The sequence below is a fragment of the Harpia harpyja genome, chromosome 12 (assembly GCF_026419915.1).
Source record: "Harpia harpyja isolate bHarHar1 chromosome 12, bHarHar1 primary haplotype, whole genome shotgun sequence".
Taxonomy (NCBI): Eukaryota; Metazoa; Chordata; class Aves; order Accipitriformes; family Accipitridae; genus Harpia; species Harpia harpyja.
Genome location: NC_068951.1, coordinates 16,022,200 through 16,031,435, shown reverse-complemented (window position 1 = coordinate 16,031,435; position 9,236 = coordinate 16,022,200). Strand labels below are relative to the sequence as shown.

General features: G+C 52.5%; 1 long non-coding RNA gene across 1 annotated transcript; it reads left to right on the top strand.

Annotated features, from left to right (window-relative positions):
* Positions 1-85: 85 nt before the first annotated feature.
* On the top strand, positions 86-1,823 carry LOC128149520 (uncharacterized). The gene is made up of 2 exons (XR_008237658.1): positions 86-572; positions 1,452-1,823. It is a non-coding gene; the product is annotated as an uncharacterized LOC128149520 (long non-coding RNA).
* The last annotated feature ends 7,413 nt before the right edge of the window (positions 1,824-9,236 follow it).

Sequence of the window (9,236 nt, the reverse complement as noted above, 5' to 3'; positions counted from 1 at the left end):
TTCGGCGGCGGCGGCGGCCGGGGGACAGCCCCGCCCCGCCCCAAAAGAGCGGGGGACGGGGCGATGCGGGCGCGCATGCGCGGTGCCACCTTTCCGCTGCGCGAGCGGGGAGCGTTAACGTTCCGCCCTGCCCGCCTCCTCCCCACCGGCCCGCCCCAGCCTTCGGTACCCTCCTGCGTCTGGGCAAGGGGCCTTCCCCCTTCAGAAAGCCCTAGGCGGGGATCTGGGCACCGAGGGCCCGGCCTGGACTCGGGGAAGCTGCCTGGGCCCTCCCCGGGAGCGGCCGGTCTCTCTCTCGCTCTCTCCTCAGGGAGAAGCCCCTCTCTTGCCCCACACAGGCCAGAGGAAGCCTTTCCGCGTCCCGAGAGACAAAGGCAGGTGAAACCGACCGGAGGCGCGCGCCCCCGCCCGCCCCCGTCCTGCTTCGCTCTCCCCAGGGATGTGGAGGAAATGCAAATCGCGGGCTTACCAAGCCCAGCCCTGCTTAAGCGACTGACGCCGTGCGCCTTTCTTGGCCGCGGGAGCTCCCGCCGCAGCGGCCGCCTGGGCCATGGCTGAAGCGCGACTGAGGGGTAAGCGGGTGGGCCCAGCGTTCTAACCATTGTGATTCGAACCCTGAGGCAGGAGGGCCCAACCGCCCGCGTCAAGAAGCCCACCCAATGGCTCCGCTTTAACCGTATGCCCTGGAGCCGGCGAACAAACCTTCCTGTTGAGCTGTTTCCCCGTGGGTTTGGCTGGTTGTTAGGGTGGGCTATTAAGAGGGCTTTTTAAATACGGTGCTTCCCAATCAGCTGTTACCTCTGGGGTGGAAATCAGCAGGGGAAGCTGCAGGTGTTGCTGCAGCCACGTCCCGGAGGGACTTTTCCACATGAGTGAAAACGATTTTTTTAAGTCGAAGGGAGGCGAAGGAGGAAGCTGCGGAGCAAACCGGGTAGATTAAAGCGCTCGGGGCAGGAATGGCACTTTGGGGCAGCCTTTGTCGTGGGAGGTCCTGCTAGCTTTTCACGCCTGCAGGGAGTCTACGTGATGGTGGTGTCTGGTTTAATTAAAACGACCTTCCTCGTTACTTTAGGAACTTAATTACCGCTCCACTCACGCTTCAGGGCTTTGGCCAAGGAAGATGCCTGAGCCTTGGACGCAGAAGTGTGATGTGGCAGCGGGGCATGGGCAGGCTGCAGGCAGGGCCGGGTGGGTGGTGGAAGCAGTCCGGCAGAGGGCACGGCAGCCCCGCACAGGGCCTGCCCTGGGCCTGCGGCTCGGAGGTGCTGTTTCAGTCGGCTTTTCCACTTGTTTCTTCTCCCTGGGCCGTGTGTTTTAGCTGAATCCTGCAGACGGGAGCTGGAGGGGGCGTTTATTTGAATTCCCGCATAAGGAAAGGTGTGAGGTTTTTCTTGGTTTAGCTCTGCGAAGCCAAGACTCATCTGCAACGCTCCTGCTGTTTCTGTCCACAGCTAAATCTGCAGAGAGGAAGTCAGAGCGCTGAACCCACCGGACAATATCCTACAAACTAGGAAAGGAGGAAGGATGGTCTTTCGGGAAAGGGGTCTTCCCTGCCCGCGAGGCAGATGTGGCACACATGGGGCTCGTACAGCTGCCCTGCACCACTCGCTCCCCTGTCAGCAGGCGCTGTGCCAGGAACAGGGATGGTGCTGAGGCTTTTCTCCTGCCCTGGGATCCCCACCCTGAGCACAGGTGTGGACCCAGCCCTGGGGCTGCAGGATCCCTCTGACAGGCACATCCCCCCAGCTGCAGTTTCCTCCACCGTGTGGTATAACCCACTGCAGGAGAAGTCTTATGGTTCAGAATAAAATAGAAGAAATCTCGGGAATTGTGTTTGTTTTTTTCAACAAGCTCCTCTGTGCCTCCTGATAACACCACTTCCTTATCCTCACCAGGATGGTGCAAGGACAGTGATTTTAATGCTGTTAAGTGATTTTAAGATGTCTGTATGAATGGCTTTGCGTGTGCTGGAAAAGTATCTGACTGTGACCGCAGGGTTGGTGCGACTGTGGTGCTCATCCGATGTCCTGTGCTGCCTGAAGGATTTGTCCCAGACATAGGAGGACAGTGAATGTGGAGTTACATCATCTGATTCTTTTTGGCGTGGTGTTTGTTATGAAGACTATTACGATCTCTAAAACATCCATAACCAAATACACAAAGAAGTTAGAATTTCATTAAATTAATGCCACCAGACTGAGCAATCTTTCTTCTTGTAGCTTTTTTTTTCTCTCTCTCTCATGTATATGGCAAAAATGTCGGGTTTTCTCTAAAGGCAAATATAACAATAGCTAGATGTGTGAGAGGCTGTATGTTATAACTCCTGGTGTGTCTTTACAGTGCAGCTTTACATCAGTTACATTTCTCAATCCCTGTAATTTATGCAGCTGATGCTTAACTTCATGACTTAATTCTTTACTATGCCTTTGAGCTTCTTGCTCAGTACATTAATGCGTAATGACTCAAAATTATGACAATTGGTGTGTGTAAATCCAGAATCCTGTTACTGGCCACTTAAATACACATGGATTACTTGTGTCCCATTTCCGATCCAATAGTGAAAGCAGATAATTTTAGAATCTGGGCTCATTAACTGTGCATTACCCAAAGTCTCTACCTTTAGAGCAGCGTCAGTGCGAAAGCAATGTAGTTTGTGTACCTGGATGCTAAAGTAGTGCGTTTCACATTAGGTGGATAACAAAGTAATTCCACTGAATAATTCATTTGGGGGCTAGAGTAATTATTGGTAATTTTAGGTACACACCACACTTTAGGTATATACTTAATCTGTCATTTAAATCTCTTTATTTTACATGTGTTCAGGATGATGTCCAGGTAGCACAGCGCTACGCCAAAGAGCTGTTTGCCAAAAAAGATGTTTCCCCATTCCACGCCCCCCCCCCCCCCCCCCCCCCCCGATCTAACACCAAGCAGGGCCAGGTTAACTCAGTGGCCACCACCCATGTCATCACGTGGTTCTGGGCACCGTGCCCCACAGAAGCTGCCGCTGCCCCATGCTTTCACTTATTGCCTCCAAACAGGGGCTTGGTGCGTGGGTTTGGAGCTCGGCGCTCCCAAACCAGCACTGCGAGTCTCAGCGGTGCACTTTTGCTGATGCTTTCACACCCCTCGCTCGCTAATCTTTGCGATCCTTTGCCTTGGGTATCGTGCCACTAAATATGATTCAATTTGTCAACATAGCTGCCTTATGACTTGTGTGTGCTTTAGCCGGTCAGCCCATTTTGTGCAGTCACTCTCCATCAAGTGGGATCACATGCGACAGCAGGATCAGTTGGAAAAAATAGCTTATGTTTCACCCCGGATAGCTCTGAGGCTGAGACTTGCTCACTCTTTTCCACTGCCCCAGTTCAGCAAGGTAATGTGTTACAATGCAGTGCCTGTAGTTAAGGTTCATTTATAATACTGGTTCACATCAGTTGCATTTTTTTGTTCCCTGTAATTTACATAGCTGAAGGTTAAGTTCATGGCTTCACTGTGTATTATCCCTTTCAGTTTCCTGCTCAGGATGGGAATAGCTCTAAGCACATCTTTGTCCAACAGCCCGTTTAAGCCTGTGTTTATAGTGCATCGTAGCCGGTGGGGCGTATTTCACCCGAGTGCCCGCGTCTCCAGCGTCTCTAGCGTGCCTGGCTGGCTAACTTCATGCGCATGTGAACACAGCGCCTAAGAGCACATCATGGGAGCAGAGGTGACTTTCCTTTGAGAAATTCACAGCTTGTCCCTGCTTCCCACCCTAAAATGGCAGCTTCAGGAGGCAGGCTCCATCTTGTGCCCAAACGTCAGTTTAGGCAGTCTTACTCAGGATGTAAAATTGCAGAGCGTGAACTTAACTCCTGCCTGAGCCAAGAAGGGCAGATCTGACTCCTCCCAGACATTACTCCTTCCCCATGGGCTGTTGTGGTGTCGTTTGTCACTCAGCTCAGAAGGGACACGACCATCACCACCACTTTGTGGACAGAGAGGGGCTGAGCGCACGGCAGGGGTCCCTCAGCTCTCCGTCACCGTTGCCATGGCAGGGGCTTGCCTGGAGGTGGCATGTCATCTCACCGAACTCCAGCCATGTAACAGTGCAGTGTCTGGTCCACATCTGATCTCGGCTCTCCACCACCCTTCTCCCGGGGTGACACTGCTCGTAGCAGGGCAGGATTCACACTGTGAGATGCCATGCTCCCACCCAAGCCCAGAGAGCCAGACTCCTGCCCGCAGCCCCCTGCCCACAGCCCCTGGGCCCATGTATTGAAAGAGGAGATTGGTGTGCCATCGCCAGCGCCCACTCTGAACACAGCTGGTGGCGTGGAGGCCATAGGAGCTTCTCACCTCCATCCCGCCATGCCTTCAGGGCAGGTGGTTAACACTGCCTAAGGGAAGCAGAAGGGGAAGGCATGGCAAGGGATGGGAGGGCAAGGCAAGGGGTCAGAAGGCAAGGCAAGGGAAGGGATGGGATGGGATGGGAAGGCAAGGCAAGGGATGGGAAGGGAAGGCAAGGGAGGGCAAGGCAAGGGATGGGAAGGCAAGGCAAGGGATGGGAAGGGAAGGCAAGGGAGGGCAAGGCAAGGGATGGGAAGGCAGGGGATAGGAAGGCAAGGCAAGGCAAGGGATGGGATGGGAAGGGAAGGGAAGGGAAGGCAAGCAAGGGAAGGCAAGGCAAGGGATAGGTATGCAAGGGATGGGAAGGCAAGGCAAGCGATGAGAAGACAAAGGAAGGCAAGGCAGGGCAAAGGGCACCTGAAGCACCCTGGCCAGCTCTCCCAACCGCGTTTGGAGGTCAGGATGGGAAGTCCCACCTGCCCTGATTTTTCCCCACCTCCCACCCCCATGCACTCCCAGCCAGGAAATGGGCCCTGGAGGGGCAGCAGTGATGCCCAGGGTGGGCAGCCTGATTCTGGAAGCCTCTGGGAGAGCCCAGAGGCGTCTCCACTCTGAACTGTGTTTGGAAAAGGGCTGCAAACTGAGACCTTGGAAAGTCTTGGTGTGAAGACAGAGTGCTTAGCTGAGGCCTCCAGCCCCCCCAGCGTCTGTCATGGGTGACAGCAGTGGTCCTCCTGACACCAGGTCTCCTGACCACAGCGCTACTGGGACTTTATCCCTGACCCTTTCTAGCGCAAGCAAGCGATTATACTTGACCACTTGCTTCCCAGATCCACCACTCTTCATCATGTTTCATCAGTGGCTGCTGGATTCATGGACCCTGTAGTGCCTGCATGGCACTGGCCTGACCAGTGTGTGTGGTGGCCATCTCCCTTGGGATGGCTCCTGGGCTGCATGGTGTGACTTTATTTACCTTTTCCTAACGAGACGGGGCTGCAACTAGTGGGCCAAGTGCCGCTGTCATGCAGCAAGCTGAGTTATGTCATTCTTCTGTGGTTGAGGGCAAACAAAAATACCGTGGTGCAGAAGACAACACTGGTAATGATGACTCCTGCAATGCCATGTTAAGCTTCCTAAACACAGACAGCTTTTTTTTTTAAGCAAATGCTGAACTTTGCAGATGCAAATTGCCAAGCTAGAAGCCTCGGAGGACTTGCAAAAGGCCTAGAAAGGGAAGATGCTGTCAGGCTCCCAGGAAGGGACTGCACACTCAGCACAGCCATGGCTGCCTTAGGAGGATGCTGCTGGGAAAGCTGACATGGAAGCAGGGTTAAACTCAGCTGCTAGATGGAGGGACATGGGTGCTGACAAATACGATCACAGAAGACATGCAGAGCCATGCATTAAAGCCAATCCTATTTACTGGGACAAAACCAGTTTCTGAAGGATGCATTCATGTCCCAACCGTGAGCTAGCTGTTGAAAGGTCTCGTGGACTTCTGCTGCACTGGCTGGTGATGAGGCAGGAAAGAGAGGAGGACCACAAGGAAACTGCTTGCAGTAATGGTATGAGGTACCGAGATGCAAACTCTCAATAACTTGAGTCATTCTCCCACATCTGGATGCCATGAAGCATCCTCACAGTCGCAGGGAGCTCTGTGAAAGCTTGGGCTGCAGGAGGGGAGCTGGGGCAAGCTTTTGGGGCAGGCAGCCCCACTCATGCCTGAGGATGGGCTGCAATTTAGGACAAATGCTCAGGGCACTCTGCATCTTCTTAGTGCATGGCGGGTGACTTGTTGAGCATGTAACTGAGGATTTTATTCTAGGATAATTACTGCATTCAGCTCTGTGGCCCCCAGCACAAGAAAGACATGGACCTGTTAGAGCGGGTCTAGAGGAGGCCACGAAAATGACCCAAGGGCTGGAACACCTCTCCTGCAAAGAAAGGATGAGAGAGTTGGTGGTGTTCAGCCTGGAGAAGAAAAGGCTCCAGGGAGGTCTTATTATGGTCTTTCAATATATAAAGGAAGCTTATAAAAAGATGGAGAGAGACATTTTACTAGGGTCTGTAGTGACAGGACAAGGGACAACAGTTTTAAACTGAAAGAGAGCAGATTTAGATTAGTTATAAGGAAGAAATACTTCACCATGAGGGTGGTGGGACACTGGAACAGGTTGTCCAGAGAAGTTGTGGATGCCTCATCACTCTAAGTGTTCAAGGTCAGGTTGGATGGGGCTCTGAGCAACCTGATGTAGTGAAAGATGTCCCTGCCCATGGCGGGGGGGGTTGACTAGATGATCTTTAAAGGTCCCTTCTGACCCAAACCATCCTGTGATTCAATGATCTCAAGCATGTGCTTCCCTTTAACTCTCGCTTTCAGCAGATGACTTATTTCCTTGTCGATCCCCTCTGTCACTCTTCCAGAAATCATCTGTCTGTGAGTAGGAGCCAGAGCTTCCTGCCAGGACAAGCTGCTGGCAGCTGGATTCGGAGCAGAAGTGGACAAGCCATACATAACTAGGCGATGTCGAATTCTACTTTCTGTGGGGTGGTTTGCAGAAAGATGAAAAAGGAGCCTTTATGTGGCAACCAATCTTTTCAGAGAGGAGAATATTTCCAGCTTACGAAAATTTCTGAGCCTTCTCACTTTTTTGTCCTGCACGGCTTTTTCCTCTTCTTCACATAGAGATTCAGAGCCTGATGTAGAGTCCAGATTATCTCACAACACATACTCGGGACTAACCACAGGAGTGTGAATTCGTTGCACAGGTAACTTGACAAACAAGAGCAAGTTCTGGGAAATACAGCCAGAGAATGAACTTCCTTGAAAAATTGTTTCAAATTGAAAAAGGGGAGTTCAAAAGAGCATCAGAGAAAGGGGAAGCACATCATTTGGACCGATTTTTTTAAAGAAAACAAAGTGCTGTTTCCCTCCTGCCTTTATTCTGGTCCCTTGAAAACTCATAAATGAAAAATTTTGCTGCTGTTTGTTAAACAGCAACAGTTGGGGAACAGCCAGGGAGTAAGCAGCCCAGGAGACAGGTTATTCTGTAGAAGCAGCTGAACCCACCAGTGGCACCGGACCTGCTCTAGCCATTTCTCTTCTCATTCAACCCTGATGATGCTCGAGGAGTATTTCAGTGGAGGCAAGCAATTGCAGGGCCATTGCTGCATCTCCTGGGTTGGCATGTGGGATCAGAGAGGATGGGAGTGTTTCCACTCGCTTCAGAGGGCTTTAGGGTAGGACAGGAGGTAATGGGTATTGACCCAGCATGATGACTGCTGCTCTCAGGCCAGAACAGTGGTTCTCTCTGCTCCAACGGGCTCAGATTCAGCTTTGCATTGATTCAGAGTGATCCCTGCCCCACTTGCTAAGGAGCAGGGCTGAGTGTTTCCAAAGGAAAACTCACATTAAACTCTGCCAGAAGGCTCTGGCAACCATATGGAGCTGGAAGGGGGGGGGGTGCCAGCTCTGACCTTTATTGTATGGAGGGCACCGCTGCGACCCTCTCCCTGCCCCTCCAGGGTGGCTGTTCCCATGCAGCTCAGGTTGTTCCACACAGGCTCAGGGGTCTCTGCTAAATAACACAATTAAATCCTTGAGTCCAGGTTTTAGTGTTTCCATGTGCTGCCAAGTATCTTAATCTGGGCTGTTTGGGGAATTTTTATCCCATGGATCCCTTGGTATGCCTGGAATGTTTGCTTTTCCTACTGTGTGCTGTGTGTTTGAGGCACTCCTGTAAAAACAAGGGTTTCCTGCCTGCCTTGTAAATCTTTCCTTGATTGGCAGAATTGCCTTCGGTGATTAATCAAGGGGCAAGCCGAAGCTGACACCCTCGGGGAGCTCGCTCCTTGCAAATGCCTTGCACATCGATGAGAGACCTGAGAGGGGGACCAAGAGAGCTGGCTGGTCTCCAGAGCCTGCCTAGGAGACACATGTGGTGACACCGCTTTTCGGTAAGAGCCTGGGAGAGGAAGAAATAAACGGAAATTCCAGTGAGCTAAGGAAATGCTCCAGAGGGCCAGGACTTCAGAGGCATTTTCTATTGTATCATCAAGTGCACAGCTAAAACATGCAGCTCTGCTAAAAGGTCTTTGCTCAGTGGCCAACCTAACCTTCCCACCTTGGGCTGGGCTGGGGAAGGGCGAGGTTTACCCCATGCACGGATGAAGGTTTCTCCAGGAGACAGGCCCAGGACATTGTAAAAGGGGAGACTGCTGAGAAGACCAGGGCTGCCTTGTTGGTGCATGTGAGCTTCATCTCCATGTTCCCCTTGGAGGCTTCCAGGTGTCACAGGCTCTGCCTGTATGTGATACAGGGGTGCCAAGTTAACTCTGAAGAACAGGTCACCTCCAGAACAACAAAAATAGCTCCAGCATCCTGGCCAAAGGGGCTCTAATTTGCCTCTGCTAATGCAGCTATTGCTCTTCCGACACCTGAACTTGCTTGCCAGCACCTTCCTTGCCCAGAGCTGGCTGTGGGATTCCTGAACTGATGCTGTGTTGTGCAGGGCAGACATGTGGACCTGTCCCCAGAGGAGGCTCACCTTGGCAAAAAAGCTGGCTTATAAAGCAGAGCTGCAGGCTGCCAGCCACAGAGCCAGCCACAAACTCCTTGCCATAAGCAAGACGACCTTCAGCATGGGAGTCTGGTGGAGACTTGCCACCAGAGAGTTCGGTACCCATGGTTTTCAGATCCTGGTCTTCCTACTTTTTTCTTTGCTTTTTTGCATTGCTAGAGGCAGGATCTGTGCTGTGTGCCAGGGGAGGGACACTGCCAGGACGAGAAGGTCCAGGATCAGAGCAGTTAAGGGTAGTGCCACAGCTGAGCAGGCAGCCGAGGAGGGTCTGTACATCCATCCCAGCTGAGGTGGGGGGAGGAGGGACAGGTAGCAGCACAGCAGTGC